This window comes from Triticum urartu, chromosome 7A (genome assembly GCF_056163025.1).
Source record: "Triticum urartu cultivar PI428250 chromosome 7A, HENAU_Tu73, whole genome shotgun sequence".
Taxonomy (NCBI): domain Eukaryota; kingdom Viridiplantae; phylum Streptophyta; class Magnoliopsida; order Poales; family Poaceae; genus Triticum; species Triticum urartu.
Window position 1 is genome coordinate 301923639 of NC_141879.1, and position 20382 is coordinate 301944020.

Here is a 20382-nt window from a genome sequence, read left to right on the forward strand (position 1 = left end):
CGGTTTACGCCCAGTAGTAATATCCCCAACAGTACGCGCGGCACGAATTTCGTCACTGCACTGGGACTGGGACGGGGGCCGGATTGCTAGGCGAGCGTTGATTGCGCCAGGCGGTCCTGTTGCAGATTGTTCCAGACTCGCTTGAAGGTGTCCGAGGGCTGTAACACCGAATGAGTTGTCTGCCTGAACAGGCTGCTTTGTGCCTCTACTACAAGGGCCGCAGTGTGCTCTTTTGTACGAAGCGAGCGTTCTGTGTTTCCATTAACTTTTATGACCCCGCGGGGTCCTGGCATCTTGAGCTTGAGGTATGCGTAATGCGGCACTGTGTTGAATTTTGTAAATGCTGTCCATCCGAGCAGTGCATGATAACCACTGCGGAATGGGACGATGTCAAAGATTAACTCTTCGCTTCAGAAGTTATCCGGTGATCCAAAGACCACTTCCAGTGTGATTGAGCCTGTGCAATGGGCCTCTACATCTGGGATTACGCCTTTAAAGGTGGTTTTGCTGGGTTTGATCCTCGAAGGATCGATACCCATTTTTCGCATTGTATCCTGATAAAGCAGGTTCAGGCTGCTACCGCCGTCCATTAGGACTCGAGTGAGGTGAAATCCGTCAATGATGGGGTCTAGGACCAGTGCGGCGGATCCGCCATGACGGATGCTAGTGGGGTGGTCCCTGCGATCAAAGCTAATCAGACAAGCGGACCATGGGTTGAACTTCTGGGCGACCGGCTCCATCGCGTAGACGTCCCTTGGTGCATGCTTCCGCTCCCTCTTGGGAATGTGGGTTGCGTATATCATGTTTACTGTCTTTACTTGTGGGGGAAACCCCTTCTGTCCTCCTGGGTTCAGCGGCCCGGGCTCTTCCTCGTCATCACTATGCAGCCCCTTGTCCTTGTTTTCAGCATTTAACTTGTCGGCCTGCTTGAACACCCAGCATTCTCTGTTGGTGTGATTGGCTGGCTTGTCAGGGGTGCCGTGGATTTGACACGAGTGATCCAGTATGCGATCCAGACTGGACGGAGCCGGAGTATTTCTTTTAAATGACTTTTTCCGCTGACCCTATCTAGAGCCTCTAAATCCGGCATTGACTGCCGTGTCTTCGGTGTTATCACCGTTATTGCGGTGCTTTGGTCTGTTACGATGTTTCCTACCGTTAACATCTTTGGTATCCGAGGTATCTGGATTCCTTGATGTGTTGTTGCTGCGAGCCAGCCAGCTATCCTCGCCCGCGCAAAAGCGGGTCATGAGTGTTGTGAGGGCTGCCATAGATTTCGGCTTCTCCTGGCCGATGTGATGGTGGAACCACTCGTCGCGGATGTTATGCTTGAATGCCGCTAGGGCCTCTACATCCAGACAGTCTAAAATTTGGTTTTTCTTTGTCAGGAACCGAGTCCAGAATTGTCTGGCCGATTCCCCTGGCTGCTGGGTTATGTGGCTCAAGTCATCAGCATCCGGTGGCCACACATAAGTGCCCTGGAAGTTGTCAAGAAATGCATCTTCCAGATCTTCCCAACTGCCGATGGAATCTGCTAGCAAGCTATTCAGCCAAGAGCTGGTCCTTTGAGTTTTAGTGGGAGGTACTTGATGGCATGTAGCTCATCACCGCGAGCCATGTGTATGTGAAGGAGGAAATCCTCAATCCATACAGCGGGATCTGTTGTGCTGTCGTATGATTCGATATTTACGGGTTTGAAACCCTCCGAGAATTCATGATTCATAACTTCATCAGTGAAGCATAGGGGGTGTGCGGCACCTCTGTGCCGGGCTATATCCCGACGTAGCTCGTATGAGTCTTGTCTGCTGTATTTGGCCCGGCCGGATTTACTCGTGGTGTATCCGATGCGACGATCATCATCTCGTGTGGGTGCACGTGCCTGTGTCCCGTATATTGACCTTGTGATTTTTGCCTTACTGTCCAAGATGTCTCGCAGGTCCTCTGTGTTGCCCCCGGCCTTAGTATTTTTGACTGAGCGGCGACGGGGTGCGGGCTGAACTTTAGGCTGAAACGCCTTACTGACTCGGCCGCGTAGTGGTCGGTCAGCCGCATTGTACACTGGTGAATGAGGTTTCAATGCTTCCTCCTCGAGGTGAGGCAGCAACCTACGCTTTGGGTAACTCTTGGACGGGCGCTCGAGTTCATGCTCCTCGGCCGTAAGGACTTTGGTCCACCTGTCTGCTAGCAAGTCTTGATCAGCTTGAAGCTGTTGCTGCTTTTTCTTCAGGCTATTTGTCGTGGCCATAAGCTGGTGCTTGAAGCGCTCTTGCTTGATGGGGTCCTCAGGCATGATAAACTTGTCGTCGCCGAGGCTCGCCTCGTCTTCAGAGAGAGGCATGTAATTGTCCTCCTCCGGTTCTCCATGTGCTGCCCGCTCTAGAGGGCTAGCTTGTTCGTCCTCCGGCTCTACATCGTGCTGGAGGGGATTGTTGTTGTCTTCGGCACTATCCAGAGTGTTATTATCTCCTATGCCGGTATCACTGCTCCTGCTGTGGCGGGACTTAGAGCGGCGCCGCTGACGTCGGCGCTTGGGTTGCTTCTTGGAGGGGTCATCCTCCGCTTTCTCGTCGCCATTGGCTTCTTTGGGGGTGTCCACCATGTATATATCATATTAGGAGGTGGCGGTCCAGTGCCCCGAGGGCGGTGGATCCTGTTCGTCTCCGGCTTCGTCGTCCATACCGTCAAAGTCTTCGGAGCCGAAGTCGAGCATGTCGGTTAAGTCGTCGATAGTGGCTACTAAATGGGTGGTGGGTGGGCAGCGAATTTCTTCGTCGTCCGCATCCCATTCTAGCCGAACATAGTTCGGCCAAGGTTCTCCTGACAGGGAGAGAGACCTTAATGAATTTAGCAAATCCCCAAAGGGCGAGTGCTGCAAGATGTCCGCGGAGGTGAACTCCATGATCGGTGCCCAGTCGGATTCGACGGGCACGGGTATGAGCGGCTCGGAGTCCGTGGCCGGAGATGAATCCAGTGGTTTGGCGACACGGCTCTCGTAAGGGGTGAAGTCAGTATCCGGCTCTATCGCCGCTGAGAGCGTGGCCTCCATGGCGGGGTTCATCCCTCCGCTCTCGGATGGCGCGACTTGCTCTGGATTAAAGGCCGGAGTGGCTACGGATGCGATCTCCTGAACACTGTCCGACAGCAGAGTTATGTCATGCTCGTCGCGACTGTGCGACGCGTCTGGCATGGGTTCAAATATGTCGAAGATCAAATATCCGCGGATTTCGTCCGTGCAGTTCAAGTTTCCAAATCTGACCTGATGGCCAGGGGCGTAGCTCTCAATCTGCTCCAGATGGCCAAGCGAATTGGCCCGCAGTGCAAAGCTGCCGAATACGAAGATCTGTCCGGGGAGGAAAACCTCACCTTGGACCGCATCACTAGCAATGATCGGAGGAGCCATCAAGCCTTATGGTGACGACACAGTGGAACTCTCAATGAAAGCACCAATGTCGGTGTCAAAACCGGCGGATCTCGGGTAGGGGGTCCCGAACTGTGCGTCTAAGGCGGATGGTAACAGGAGGTAGGGGACACGATGTTTACCCAGATTCGGGCCCTCTTGATGGAGGTAATACCCTACGTCCTGCTTGATTGTTGTTGATAATATGAGTAGTACAAGAGTTGATCTACCACGAGATCAGAGAGGCTAAACCCTAGAAGCTAGCCTATGGTATGATTGTATGTTGTCCTACGGACTAAACCCTCCGGTTTATATAGACACCGGAGTGGGCTAGGGTTACACAAGGTCGGTTACAAAGGAGGAGATATACATATCCGTATTGCCTAGCTTGCCTTCTACGCCAAGTAGAGTCCCATCCGGACACGGGACGAAGTCTTCAATCTTGTATCTTCTTAGTCCAACAGTTCGGCTATCCAGAGACCCCCTAATCCAGGACTCCCTCAGGTATGATTATACGATATGCATCACACAATCTCAGATTCATCTATTCAAACCAACACAAGGAACTTCAAAGAGTGCCCCAAAGTTTCTACCGAAGAGTCAAGATGAAAACGTGTGCCAACCCCTATGCATAGGTTCATGGGCGAAACCCGCAAGTTGATCACCAAAACATACATCAAGTGGATCAATATAATACCCCATTGTCACCATGATCGATAAGATAACTTCAAAGGGAAAACTCAATCCATTACAGGAGAGTAGAGGGGGTGAAACATCATAAGATCCAAATATAATAGCAAAGCTCGTGATACATCAAGATCGTACCACCTCAAGAACACGAGAGAGAGAGATCAAACACATAGCTACTGGTACATACCCTCAGCTCCGAGGGAGAACTACTCCCTCCTCGTCATGGAGAGCACTGAGATGATGAAGATGGCCACCGGAGAGGGATTCCCCCTCCGACAGGGTGCCAGAATGGGTCTAGATTGGTTTTCGGTGGCTACGGAGGCTTCTGGCGGCGGAACTCCCGATCTATTCTGCTCCTCGAAGTTTTTAGGGTACATGGGTATACATGGGAGGAAGAAGTATGTCGGTGGACCTCTGGGCTGTCCACGAGGCTGGGGGGCGCGCCCAGGGGGTGGGCACCCCCCACCCTCGTGGGTAGCCCGGGACTCTCCTGGTCCAACTCCGATACTCCGTGGGCTTCTTCTGGTCCAAAAATAAGTTACGTGAAGTTTCGGGTCAATTGGACTCCGTTTGATTTTCCTTTTCTGCGATACTCTAAAACAAGGAAAAAACAGGAACTAGCACTGGGCTCTAGGTTAATAGGTTAGTCCCAAAAATCATATAAAATAGCATATAAATGCATATAAAACATCCAAGGTTGATAATATAGTATCATGGAAAAATCAAAAATTATAGATATGTTGGAGACGTATCAGCCGCGTTGGCCCGAAGTGCCGTATTATTTCCCAACTTTATTTTTTTAATAGCGTGTCGTTCCGTTTTTAAGCATGACTAACTGGTACTGTTTGTAGAGAAAATATAAACTACTCTACCAATACTCCACCTCTAGTAGTAGTAGTATAAAAAGATATATAGGCCGGAGCTTCAAAGCTTTCTTGATAAGGGCTGCCCACTTGCTTCCCACACTATCACCCTCTCTCCAGATCTAAAAAATACAGCCTCTCTCTCCCTCCTCACCGGTGGTCACAGATCCTCTATGGAAGAGAAGGATGTGCAGCGTTGACGCACTCGTCGGCGGCGAGCAAGGTCACGCACTGACGACAAGGTCGTCCTCTCAAACCTAGCGCCCGTGCGGGATGGCCTCCGTCCCCAAGCTCGCTATCGTAGTCCGTGCGGAGGACGACGACCACGAGCGAAGCCACTTCCCGCTGACCCTCAGGTATGCTACCTCTTTTCGAACCATACCCTTGTTCTATTGCCCCATCTGCCATGTTGCTGCATGTGGATCTTTTTCCACTCCACCATCTTCCCAATTTGCTATCCTCTGCTCTGCTGGTCACGCAGATGAAAACCTTAATTTGCACTATTAAAGGAAATCCTACTTCATGCAGACTAATCCATGTCTGGGTTGAATAAGGAAAGGAAGGGAGATTGTACTGTCCAATAGAGTAGGCATCAAACCCGTATCTAGGTTGAAAAGGGAAAAATCAGTAGCTAAGGAACGAGTCTTGTGTCTCTTGGTTGAAGAAGGGTAGAAAGGCATGACAACGCAATAGAGAATGACCAGGTCGATCTTTTTTTGTCCTCGCAGAGGAAAAAGGTGGCTAAACATAACAAAAATGGGACGTAATCCACATATGCTGCCTGGATATTTGTTGCTCCGGGAAACCATACCTCCCTCACCACTCTATGCGTCCGTGGAGGTACATCATACTGGTGCGCTCACTGTCCGAATGGGCCTCCCATGCTCTTATTGTCACTTTTTTGCTGTTAGTATAACGCCAGCAGTCAAGTCAAGCAATGCTACTGCTAAAGTGATGCCACATTTAACTAATGCCGAACTCTGTCTAATGCCACCGATAAATTTAAGCAATGCCATTTAATGTCACTGAATTATTTCAGGGTTAGCTGTTGATTGTGGATGTATTAAAGATTTTTCAGCTAAGGCATTCTAATGCTGTTGCACAGCCAGTATACCAACGATGAAACTTGTTACTACATTTAGATTTTTGCACGGTTAATGCTTATAGATTACATACCTCACTTTCATGAGATAAGTTAATTTTTTTGTACGGTGTCACCAAAATGCCAAGGCGCTGATGTCATTTTATTTTGGTTAAACTACACAAAAAATTGTGAAGACAAGAGGAAAGGTCCAGAGTGGGCACCTCCTCCTCCGACTGTTCTCTTGATTCGTTCGATCAAGATTTTATGTTTGTTTGATTTTCAAGATTGGGATAGCAATTTTAAAGGTCCCCCCGAGTTCGAAATGATATTTACCTTGGAGGTACATGGTTTGCAATTTTTTTATACTGTCATTAGTTAATAATGCTAGTTACCTTCAGACTTTTGTATTTGGTTTAATGCTCATGCACAGCTAGTATACCAATGCTAAAACGTGTTACCTTTACATTTTGTATTGTTAATTCTTATAGAAATCTTCCAGTGTCAGAGTTTATTGAAATCTATTCAGTAAAACCATTGTACCGTACCCTGTAATAAAATAACTACTCTACTGTTGCACTAGCCACTTGATTAGTGTATATTTGTAGTATTCGAAATTTCGAATGGTGTTGCATTAGTGTATGGAGATAAATAAAGTGTGGCAAGCTTTCCCAGATATGTGCTCAAGAAAACTACTACCTGTTTTTCTAAATACTAGACGTTTGGGTACTTTAAACTGAACCGCGAAAACATCTTATATTAAGGAACAAAGGGTGTAGAGTTCACTCAAATTATCCCAATAAAGCTAGTCACACCTTTGTTAAAATTAATGTTCATTATGTTATCGGAGGAGGTATGTAAGTTTGTCTCTAATGCCTGTCGAGTACATACCTGACATCATGATGTAATGTTAAGTCATTTCCTTTTGCACAGTGTCACTGAAATGTCAAGGCGGTGATGGCATTTTATTTTAGTTCAACTACACAAAATATGCTTAAAAGAAGAGGGAAGGTCAGGAATCGATCATTCTTTCAGAAAGAACTATATATGCCTTTCTAACATCAGCCGCTGTTACCTTATTTATTCCTTCAAACAGGTGGTTCAAAACGGTCTTGCTACCTTTTTCCCATTAAGAAATTGGAATGCTTATATTTGTGAGTCTATGCTTCAACTAGTGACACTTATATAGTAATCCCACTTTCCTATGCAAATAGGGATGCTCGATTTTAGTGGAACTGCACAAAAAGTCCAACTGGTTCAACATTAGGAGCATGTTTTCTTCCAAACCTTTATATCCAATTGGTGGCACTATGAGCTGTTCATTAAGAAGGTACATGGTTTGCTACTATCTTGCTACTCTTTTTGTACTGTCATTAGATAGTAATACTAGTGGTTTGCATGAGAATTTATTGGCAGGGTGGACCTACATTGGAGGTGCAGGACAGGATTCAATGATTGGATGCTGAATTTTGGTTGTATCGATTTCACCTCTTCCATCACTACGAACATGGATATCCTTGGTCTGATGAAGAATAGGCGCTATATTTCTGCTCTGAACAAGCAAATCAATTCAGTATGAAATTGTCCGGGGCAAAACATGACTGTATCAAATTATCGAGTGCAAAACATGACAGATGCTAAGCGGAAGAGACATGTTTAAACCAAAAATACAAGGTGGGGTATATGTTTACTAGCTGCTTGATATTTGTGCAGACAGAGATGTCTGCCCGTTGCTATTTGGCAAACACACAAAGTGACCGCAATTTTGGTTGAACTGCACAAGTGAATAGTATGGTCACTACATGCAATGCCATTTGGATAGTCACTCTGCAGAAAGTAGTACTATACTATTTATTTGCCAACACAAGGTGCTTCATTGCTTTGGTATGATTATATAGTGGGCATCATTTTGCCTAAGTTAAAGTTTGTATTCTGAAAATAGTCTCGCCGTGTGATCAAGAGAAGACCAAATCATATTGCAGTGGATGTTCCTCCATCATGTGTGGTTCGTTCTCATGGTTCCAGCTATTGGTGAAACCACTTACGTTTGCAAGAGGAATTGTAGACTTCACAAACAAATTTGTCTTTCAGTCTGTACCGAATGTTGGCCAAGAGAAGCATCCATGTTAGTAGGAAGAACATATGTTTTTTCTAGATCTTTGCTTTTGGAGTTACATATTTGTATATGGTCTATGAATCATTGAGATGCATTAACATGTTGATCTTATGTATGGGAATCGTACTAGTTGGTTTTAGTTGTGCCTGATCTTTGCTTTTGGAGCTACATATTTGTATATGATATGTGAGTCATTGAGATGCATTAACAGTTCCTTATATTTGTTCGCTCAGTGTTTACAAGTTACTGATAGATCACTAGCTAGCCTACTAATGCGCTCCTGGCTGTTTTAATTGCGATGCAAGATCCGAAGTGGCAGCTTTTTGAATAAAAATGCCTACCTCCGAAGAGACTAACAAGCTGCTCTGAAGAAAATGCCATGCGAATCTGAAGAAACTTCCAGTGAAAACGTTCGCAAATGCCTCATCTCCCAGCTAAAGTTCATCAACTAATGCCCTCGGCTGTGACTGGTTGCATGCTGCTCCGCGTACTGGCTGCGAGCGATTTTGAGTGCCAGCATGCAGCCGGTCGTAATTAAGGCAGCTAACTGATGCGAAAAATTATGCGCTTTAATTGTTGCGGGCCTTTTAAATCTGTGGAATCATTATTGACAAGGAGGGAGATGATTCGAGTGCACTTGTTTGACCATCATGCCGGCGTGCGACCCAGCACAGACAGGACGGGACGACACGGTCAGAATTCCAGTTTCTCTAGTTTTCCACGGCAAGCTGGCGTGCTAAGCCATGCCTGCTTAATTATGTATTGAAGTCCGATGACCGTCGCGCTACCTTCCGCCTATAAGTACTGTTTCCCGGCCTTCTATGGTGGCACCGTGACCCAACTCGCCCTATCCTCATAAGCCCCCACCAGCCCGACGTCGCTCGCCACTTATCCTCGCTCTTGCCACGTCCGCCATGCCCCCGCCCGTCCGTGATAGGCGATGCCGGAGGCGGTCACCGCCGGAACTAGTGTTCGGTTTTTCACCAGAAGGCAGACGGAGGGATGAGGCATTCTGTCGGTCTTTAGATGGCAATGCGGAGATCGAGGACATGTTGGAGCGCGACCACCTGGCGGAGGAGCAGGAGTTGTTGGAGCGCGACCGCTTGGCAGAGGAGCAGCGTATCGCTGATTTGCGTCGCCAGTGGGACATGGAGCAGCAGCGCACCGACGCTCTAAGTCACGAGCAGAGCGCCCGCACCTGGGCCGACTACGTGGAGGCTGGCACCTGCCAAATAGCCCTGGAGGCTATCGGACACGCACGCGTTCGTGACGCCGATTTTTACTACCAGCTCGTCAAGTGGGTTTCCCGCTTAGAAGCCGAAGCTTCGGTGGACCACGTCAGCATGGAAAGGGCCAACGCGCGCGAGCAACACGCCTTGTCGCACCTCTGGCAAGTCTGAGGCGAGGTGGAGGATGCTAGTGCCATCGTTTAGCATGTACCGCAGATGGCGGTCGGCATCGTCTAGTTAGCTAAGAGTAAGTTAGTACTTGTACGCTACTAGAGTATTAGTGGGAGTAGATAGTTAACTTGGCTATGATGGTTGTCAACGTGGAAGTTTAGTACTCTATATGTGGATCAGACCTGTTACTTTGCTCTGAATGTTGAACTTTCCGTTTGAATGTATAGAATGGGCTGTTATTTTTTTAAATGGGTTGTATTTGTCCTCCACGGGTTTAGAGGCTGACTTGTGGGCCTACCAAGTTGACGCGTACACAACCAGGAGATGATTTTACGTGGTGAGGATGACAACAGGGACCCACCAAGGTCATGGTAGTACGCAAGCAAGTGCCTCCTTATTTCAATCCAATAAAAAAATGGCTCCTCCTAATGGATTTCTGACATCTGGGTCCCATGCCATTGTCAACATAGTCAATAAACGAGAGAGTTGCACAACGAGCGGCTGACACCAGGGACCCAGCAGCTCGCCCAGTTATTTTTGTTTTGGGTTAATTTGATAAATGCCACTCCAAATCTGGTGTTTCTGAGAAAGGCCACTGCAATTTCCAAACTTTGAAAAATGCCATTTCATGCCATTTCTAGTGGTATTTTTCGAAGTCTGGAGTGGCGTTTTTAAAAGTTTGCAAATTGGAGTGGCGTTTTCCAAAGTTTGCAAAAATTACAGTGGCATTTTTCTATGTTTGGAAATTGCAGTGGCATTTTTATGAATCACCATATTTGTTGTGGCATTTATCTAATTTGTTTTTGAGACGGAAGCAGGGTGTCAACTGGGCTGTGCGGGGCACTCTGGCCTGTCTAGACAGCCTTCTCTTTTATGTTTACTACAGACCAGCCCAGTAGTTTTTTTCTTTCTGAAAATGGCTAGCCCAGTTTTTTTTGTGATTTGCCAAGTAAGTCACTTTGTCAGGCCTGTTGGGCTGCAAAACTTTCAAGACGAGGAGAGCTTCATTCGGTTAGACGAGAAAATGGCCTATCAGTAATGAGAAATGGGATGTACATTTTTAAAACACATCAAACCGGCAATTACTTTCAAATTTCTTTTTTTCATTTCAAGATTTTAAATTGCATTAATTTTTATGCGTGGACAATTTGTTGGATTTTATATTGATATACATTTATTTTTAAAATCAGTTTGAATGCGACATGAAATTTCGGGATTAAAAAAAGTTCGGACTGCACCGAAATATGCAACATTTAGTATAATTTTTTAACCGTGGCCACAATATAGGCTGTAATGCTAACAAAAATAATATGGGCTCCAAAAAAACCTTAAGAATTAGCAAATGGGCGATAAATTATTAGAAATAATGGCAGATGGGATGTATGTTGTTTTCCACAGATTTGAGGCATTCCTAAAAAAAGGATGACGCACAAGCAGTGACAGTTGGATGTCCATCCAACGACCGTCGTGCTTCTTCAATCTCTGCTCTTCTTGCTCCAGCAGCTCAAACAAGCACCAGCGAGACTGCCTGCTCCCTCCTCCCCACGGCCGGCTGTGCTGCCGCGCAGGCTTCACCGCCCCGCCGTACTCCCATCACTGGCCTAGCCATCCCTCTACTCACCCACGCCTGTTGTTATTCTCCGGCGACAGCAGACGAACCAGTAAACCCTCGTACAGTCGTACTCCCATTCGCGTGGAAAACAACTGCCGAGTCTTCCCTGCCTCCGTGTCCTTCCCTTCCTAGGCCTCGCCGTCGTCCACCACCCTGGTACTCTCAGCACGGTCTGGTCAACGTGGTCAACGACCGACATGCATCTGAAGTGGACTGTACGTGGAGAGGCTGACAGCTGGGTCCACGGCCGCACGCAAGGAAATGTCTCCTTATTACGCGCAAAATAATGATTCCTCCACCTGACATCTGGGACCCACCAAAAGGGCCTTTGTATTTCACGAAAAAAAGTTACCGCCGCTGACAGCTCAGACCCACCAGCTATATCTTCGCACGCAAGGAAGTGCGTCCTTTTTACGCACAAAAAAAATTAATACTCCCCCTCCTAGCTGGGACCCAGTATAGTGGCAGGCTGACTTGTGGGCCTACTTAGTTGACGGGGACGGAGGGCTTTGTCAACTTAGTCAATATGCATGATTCTAGCTCCAGTGACTGTACGATGTCCATCCAACGGGCGTAGTGCTTCTTCAACCTCTGGTCTTCTTGCTCCAGCCACCCAAACCAGCGCCGGTCGTGCCTCGTGCTCCTGCCTCCCGTGGCCGGTTGCGATGTGGTGGAGGCCTCATCGCCCCCTACTACTCCCACCGCTGGCCAGGCCATCCCTCTACTCACCCACACCCCCTATTATTCTGCGGCGACGGAGCCTCACACCGCAGGGAACTAGTGAACCCTCATACTCCTCTATGCGTGGGCATCCACTGCCGCATCTTCCCCGGCTCCGTGTTGTCCCCTTCCTAGGCCTCGCCGTCGTCCACCGCCCTGGTGCTCTCGACGCGGTGTGGTCAACGTGGTCAAGGAACGACTTCCATCGAAAGAGTACTATACGTGGAGAGGCTGACAGCTGGGTCCACGGCAACCGCAAGGAAGTGCCTCCTTATTACGCGGAAATAATAATTCCTCCACCTGACAGCAGGGACCCACCAGACGGACCATCGTATTTGGTGAAAAAATGTTTCCCCCTGACTGCTGGGACCCACCAGACAGGCCACCATATTTCGCGAAAAAACGTCCCCCCCCCCCCCCCCCGCTGTCAGCTCGGACCCACCGGAAGTGTCGCCTTATTATGCACAAAAAAATGAATACTTCCCCTGCTAGTTGGGACCCACCTTGGTGGGTGGCTGGCTTGTGGGCCATACTAAGTTGACGGGGAGGAGTGCTTTGTCAACTTAGTCAATATGAACGATTCTAGCTCCAGTGACCGTACGATGTCCATCCAACGGCCGTTGTGTTTCTTCAACCTCTGGTCTTTTTGCTCCAGCCACCCAAAGTAGCGCTGGTCGTGCCGCATGCTCCTGCCTCCCGTGGCCAGTTGTGCTGCCGCGGAGGCCTCACCGCCCCCTACTATTCCCACCGCTGGCCAGGCCCTGCGGCGACGGCAGCCTCACACCGCAGCCGAACCAGTGAACCCTCGTGCTCCTCTACGCGCGGGCTTCCACTGTCGCGTCTTCCCGGCTCCGCGTCGTCCTCATCCTAGGCCTCGCCATCGTCCACCGCCCTGGTGCTCTTGGCGCGGCGTGGTCAACATGGTCAAGGAACGGCTTCCATCGTACGTGGACTGTACGTGGAGAGGCTGACAGCTGAGTCCACGGCCGCAGCAAGGAAATGCCTCCTTATTACGCGCAAAATAATTATTCCTCCACCTGACAACATGGACCCACCAGACGGGCCACCGCATTTCACGAAAAAAAATGTTTCCCCCTGACTGCTGGGACCCACCAGCTACATCTTCACACGCAAGGAAGTGCGTCCGGGAAAAAAAACGATTCGCCCCCCTGACTGCTGGGACCCACCAGCTACATCTTCGCACGTAAGGAAGTGCCTGACAGTCGGGACCCACCTGGTCGAAGCGTACGTAGCGTTGTCATTCTGGTCGCGAACGTGTATGTACATACTACTCGATGTAGAGGCGTGCACGTGTCATAGTAGAGGCGCACACGTAGCATGTACACGTACGTACAACGACCAGTGTGCAAGAAAGAAAGTACGGCCACGTACGTACATACGGGCAGAGTCTCGAACGCCTACTCGCGCATACGTACGGCCAGGGCTCGTGTACATGGCTGGGTCGGAACGGAGAAACATCGTCGTCGTCGTGTTCATGGGGAGCCAACCGGCTGGGTCGGAACGGAATGCGTCATCGTGTTCATCGGGAGGGCTTGGACGGAACAGCCGATGGTAACGAGGCCTGGCGTAACGCAGAACGGAGGAAACGACCTTGTGTTTGACCGGCCACGTTCGAAACGGGATCCTGTTCATCGGGAGGGGTCTGGCGTACGGAGGAAACGGACCTCCTATGGTCGAAACAGGGGTCCTGTTGATTGGGAGGGGTGTGGCGTACCGCAAAACGGAGGAAACAGACTTGTGTTGGAGCACTACGGTCGAAACGGGGGTCCTGTTCATCGGGAGGGGTGTGGCGTACCGCAAAACGGGACTCCACGTAATACTGTTCATCTCCACCGTCGACCCCCTCCAGCCTCCACGGGCTACTGTTCATCCACCGCCGACCTCCTCCAGCCTCCACCCGTGACTGTTCATCCACGGGCTCTTGTTCATCCAGCCTCCACCACGCGCTACTCCACCGGCTACTGTTCAACCAGCCCTCTCCACGGGCTCCTATTCAACCACCCCTCCACGAGCTATTGTTCATCCTGCCCTCCACCGTCTACTGTTCATCCTGCCCTCCACGGGGTGGTCCTGTTCATCCTGCCCTCCACGGGGTCATGTTCATCCAGCCCCAACCGGCTCAATCGATCAGGGTACTGTTCATCTAGATGCAACACCATGGGGTCATGTTCATCCACCCCCACTGGAAACTGTTCATCCACCCCCCCCCACAACGCTCACTGTTCATCTAGAGGCAGCATCGATCGGCTTCAGTTAATAGCAGTAGCAAAGGAATCGCTCGATCGGGTTCAGTTAACAGCCATTGATCGATCACTCGGGTTCAGTAACGCGTAGCCTGCAGTGCAATCGCTCGGGTTCAGTTAGGGCCCAATGCCTCGCTTGGGTTCAGTTAGAGCCCAACGCCTCGCACACACACACGTACGTACGAGAGAAACGCGCATCGTTCGGCCCCCGACCACCCACCATAACCGGGGACTCCCCAATATTTTCCGTGCCCTGGCTTCTACCACGGTTTTTTCCGTCATGGACGGCCCAAAGAATGTCATGCAACTATGTCTCCTGCCCACCCAGGACGAAAAGCCCATTTTCTGTCATGATTTTTTGTCGTAGAAGTAGGACCCCACCACATCTATGATGATACCGGGTTTTGTCACAATTATCGTCATAGAAGTGTCATAGGTATGACAGAAAAAATTCGTTCGGCCCAAAATGTCACGGATGTGTCTTTTTTTGTAGTGTGGATACATGCAAGGCATGAGGCTATATGACTAATCCTTGATTTCTCTTATGATGATGATCATTTGTCTTCAAACATTTGCTCCCTTGTATGTTTTCTAAGCCTTGTAGGTACTTGGATGAGCCTCAATCCACGAGATTGCGAATCACTCACATCTTGAGCAATTTTTACATCATCAAGTATCTATGTTTTGGTATGCACACATTTCTGCCAGTGCCTCTTCGGGAGGAAAAAAAATCAAGAGCTCTCGCGACAGCCAGGCGACCTGGCGGCCGACGAGTGCAAGTGAGATGGCGACAATTGTGCCGTCCATGGCGGAGCTCTGGCCCGTGCTAGAGGGGAGGAAGGAAGTGAACCTCTTCGGAGGCCAAGAGAGGAAAGTTTTGAGAGAGAGGGCGCTGGGGATCTGGCGTTCATCGCGGGATCGGGTGAGATGTTTGAAGCAGATGAAGAAGAGAGCAGGAGATTTTATGGCAATTTTTTGGGGCTGAAGTGCAGTGATGCAGGCGATATTTCAGGGGAGTTTCTGTCTGGTGAGAGGGATTTGGCTAATTGGGAAAAGAAAGAGGGATCTCGGGGGCATGTTCTTGCCATTATGGAAAGGGGATCAGGCGAGATTTCAGGCCCGCAAGAGGGGAAACGACTTGATCTGGGTTTTATTTCTATTGATGGAGAATTGATTCCTCAGTTGGAATTAGAGTTTTTGGTGGAGGAATCTGCGGGGAGGGCTGGCTATTTCTTCTGTCGGGCGATTTATTCCTTCCTCATTCGTTCTCACACGAACCAGAGAGCTCCCTGTTCCTCTGTTGGCTTCATCATGGCTAGCCCACCCAAGTCCCAAATGATCACTCCGGGGAAAAGTGTGCAGGGGGGAACGAGAAGGGAACAGTGGAGGGAGGAAGCCCCTCGCAGTCGGTGGGTCTGCGGTTACCGGCATCTAGGGTAGGGGCGGGTGCTGCTATGATCCTTGCTCCGCCACCCATGCTGGGGAAAGGGAGGACCTCTGCTCGGCATCACTGGGGGGAATTTCATCCCCTCGCCATCGACATGTATGTCGTGCACAAAGCTGTGAGTGGCTGCCTGGTGGTGGGGTGGCTTCTGTCGCCGTTCCAAGTGAAGCCGAGGACCCTAGTGGATGAACTCCTCCAAACAACGGCTTGGCGTCTCCAAGGCACGGTGACCATCCAAGAGGTAGACAGTGTCGACGGGAGATTCATCCTCAACTTCACCACCGACAGCGACAATTGATTCGTGCTTAGGGCACAACCGTGGCACTACAAGATTGACGGCATCATCTTTGCCTCCTTCAACGGAAAGGGGAACTCGGTGGACATCGATCTCGGGATGATGCCCATTTTGGCACATGTGCGTGGGTTACCGTTTGAGCTTAAAACAGAGGCTATGGGGTGGACCTTAGGGGAGCAGCTAGGGGAGGTCACTACCGTATCTCACCGTGATAAGATTATCATTGACAAATCCTTACGAGTGCGGGTGGAGAGTATGCTGCATGAACCTCTTAAAAGTGTTGTAGTTTTCACTCCCTTAGGCAATTCCAAGGAATTAGCTTTTGAGGCTAGATATGAGAAACTTCCCTGTACTGTGAGTGTTGTGGGTTATTAGGTCACAATGTGGAGAGATTGTGTCGTATCCAAAAGAAAGTAGAAAGAGCAGGTATCCCTGTGATCTACATGTTGATGCTTACTGGAAAGAGCAAGGTGCAGTCCAGTGATCCCTTCACTTTGGAGGGTCAAGCAGGAAGGACCCTCCTAAGGCTATGGAGGGTGTGGTTGGCGAGGTGGCATCAGCGGTACACAAGCTGGTGGTCTCGGGGAAGGGAGCAGTAGCACAGAAGGCGGTTGACAGAGGTACAACTGCTCATGAGTCTGCTACTACCACTGTTGTGGTACCGGCGGCCACCCAAGGGGCCATGTCGCTTGGCCAGGAGGGCTAGGCCATGGGGCGGGGCGATCCCGCCCACAACATCCCGAGTTCTGGCCAGGAGGGCCAGGAACTGCTGGCTTCTGTAACCGCACTACGGGAGGGGTTACTCGGCCAGGCGGGACGGGTGATCTCTCCTTTCAACTTCGGTCAGGAGGGCCCACGAGCACTGCTGCGGGCTACGGCGGGTGCTACTCCAAGGCGCTCTCCAACTACGGGTCCTGGGGGCAGTTTCTTCTTGCTGCCTCAGAACCCCTCCTACTCCCTGCTAAAGCTTAGCAGGCCCTTGTCCCTAGACAGGAGGGTGGGGGAGGCTGGCTGGACAATGAGGTGACCTCGGCAAACATGGTCGGGGCTGTTTTGTCACCAAGGTATGATTGGCTAGGAAGGAGGATGGATGAGGTGTTGGGAGAGAAAGAGGGGAATATGGCTATGATTCTGACTGGTAACCAACTAGCTGAAATTTTCTCTTCGTCATCTGCTTTTGCAACTCATTTCAAATTTACTTCTGGAGTTGGTGAGGGGAAGAGTATGAAGGGGAATCAAGTGAAACATGATAAGAAAAGGTGGTTGCGTGTGAACAAAGAGAGAGTACATGGCACATGTAACTTATTGCAAGGGGATAGCAGTGCAAAGGGGACAAGTAAAAGAAAATGGCTCTATGAGATGCAGGCCACGGGTAGCGACCTAGTTTTTTCTTTTGCGAATACGAGCAATGATCGTGTAGAATTTACGTTGTACAATGATCTAAACATCTCATGTAAGCATGCATGTGTGGGTCACGTAGATACTATCAGGGGGTATGATGGGTCTCTTAAACATGTTGCCAAGGAGCTAAAAGGCAGAGAGGAGGACTACCTAGTCAAGAGGAGATAATCTATTGGAGATGGGAAGGAAGAAAACCTTGCATCGGCGGCCTCCGAGGCGGAGGACCGCCGCGAGCCATGAAAACCATTGTGTGGAACTGTCATGGGATGCTTTCACCCACGGCTGTTCGTGAGCTCTTGCAGTTACAGGGGCGAGTTAGAGCTGAACTTATTTTCCTTTCGGAGTCGCATCTCAATAAAATAAAAGCTGATGAGCTATGTTGTAAACTAGGTTTTGATTCTATGTTTCTTGTTGAGAGTGATGGTAAGGCCGGTGGGCTTGTTTTATTTTATCGAAAAGAGAATAAAATTGAGTTTAATTATTTGTCCTTGCACTTTATTGATGTTATGTTTATGAAAGAGGATATTGTGGACTGGTGATGACCCACAAGTATAGGGGATAAATTGTAGCTCTTTTCGATAAGTAAGAGTGTCGAACCCAACGAGGAGTAGAAGGAAATGAAAAGTAGTTTTCAGTAAGGTAATGTCTGCAAGTGCTGAAATTGTAAGTAGCATAGTAGTTTGATAGCAAGATAATTTGCAACGAGCAAATAACGATAGTAGTGACAAAAGTGCAGCAAGGTAGCCCAATCCTTTTGAGGCAAAGGACAGGCCAAAACGGTCTCTTATGATAAGCAAAGCATTCTTGAGGGTACACGGGAATTTCATCTAGTCACTTTCATCATGTTGGTTTAATTTGTGTTTGCCATATTGATAATTTGGTATGTGGGTGGACCGGTACTTAGGTGATGTTCTTACTTGAGCAAACCTCCTACTTATTATTAACCATCCCGCAAGCATCCGCAACTACGAGAAAAGTAATAAGAATAAGTTCTAGCCGTAGCATTAAACTTTTGGATCCAATCGGTCCCTTATGGAATAGCGCATAAACTGGGGTTTAAGCTTCTGTCACTCTCGCAACCCATCATCTAATTGCTACTCCACAATGCATTCCCTTAGGCCCAAATATGGTGAAGTGTCATGTAGTAGACGTTCACATGACACCACTAAGGGAATCACAACATACATACTATCAAAATGTCGAACACATATCAAATTCACATGATTACTTGCAACATGATTTCTCCCGTGACCTCAAGAACAAAGGTAACTACTCACAAATGATAAACATGCTCATGATCAAAAGGGTAATAAATAGCATATTGGATCTGAACATATACTCTTCCACCAAATAAACCATATAGTAATCAACTACAAGATGGAATCAACACTACTAGTCACCCACAAGTACCAATCTATAGTTCCGGTAACAAGATTGAACACAAGAGATGAACTAGGGTTTGAGAGCAGATGGTGTTGTTGAAGATATTGATGGAGATTGCCCTCACCATGGGAGAGTTGTTGGTGATGATGATGACGATGATTTTCCCCTCCGGAAGGGAAGTTCCCCCGGCGGAATCGGTCCCCCGGAGGACAAAAGTGCTCCTGCCCATGTTCCGCCTCAAGGCGGCGGTGCTTCATCTCGAAAGTCCTCCCCTTATTTTTTCTATGTCAAAATGACTTATATACCAAAATATGGGCACCGGAGGTGCGCCGAGGAGGGCACAACCCACTAGGGTGCTCCCAGGTGGGTTGTGCCCACCTGGTGGGCCCCCTCAGGTAGTTATGTGCTCCAATAATTCTTAAACAATCTATAAAAAATCTCCGTGAAGTTTCAGCTTGTTTGGAGTTGTGCAGAATAGGTGGCCTAACATAGCTTTTCCAGGTCCAGATTTCCAGCTGACGGAATTCTCCCTCTTTGTGTATACCTTGCATATTATGAGACAAAAGGCATTAGAATTACTCCAAAAAGCATTATTATGGATAAAAACATTGTAAATGATAGTAAGAAAACATGATGCAAAATGGACGTATCAACTCCCCCAAGCTTAGTCCTCGCTTGTCCTCAAGCGAAAACCGAAATCGAAAAACATGTCCACGTGCATTGAGAGAGAGGTGTCGATAAAAACAAAATACGGACATAGAAGCATCATGTTGATTATTATAACAAAAACAAAATTAAACATAGGACTTTTATCATATACTTCTCATGAATAAGTAATAGTTCATCACACAATCAAAGCATAAAGCAATAACTCTATTAGAAACCAACAAACTATGTTCTTAGTCAACTTTGCACGTACAATTTATCATCTTTTCAGGAAGGGTCACGTGTCGGAGCCTTTAGGCAAGTCCACATACTCGACCATCATATAGTCTTCTATGATTGCTAACACTCACCGCGTACACATGAGCAAAACGTTTCAACCGGACACATAGAAAGATAGGGGCTTATGGTTTCGCCTCCCAACATACTCACCTCAAGTGTGATGTCAACAATAATAAGTCATGCCACCCATATTAAACTAGACATATGTTCCTAGATCTTTCCTCACCACATGATGCTTGGCAAGGGAGGAAAATAAAAGGAATCGAGAGAAAAACTTTGACTCTTGCATAAAAGTAAATACATAAAAGTAAAAGATAGGCCCTTCGCAGAGGGAAGCAGAGGTTGCCATGCGCTTATTTGTTTGTATGCTCAATACCTTAGTTCAAAAGAACATCACGCTACATTGCCCCTTGTGATAGCGACCTTTATTATGTAGTCTGTCGCTTTTATTCTTCACCATCACAAGCTCGTGCAACGCTCAATTTTCTCTTACACTAAATGATCTCGCACTTTTAGAAGCAATTTTATTGCCTTTTTGCACCGATGACAACTTACTTGAGGGATCTTGCTCAATCCCTAGGTAGGTATGGTGGACACTTGAAAATAAGATTTGGGTTTAACGGTTTTTTGGATGCACAAGTAGTATCTCTACTTAGTGCAGAATTTTTGGCTAGCAAAGATAGGGGGCAAGCACCACGTGTTAAAGGATCCATGACAATATAACTTCTATTTGAATATGAACAAGCATAAATCATTAAGTTGTCTTCCTTG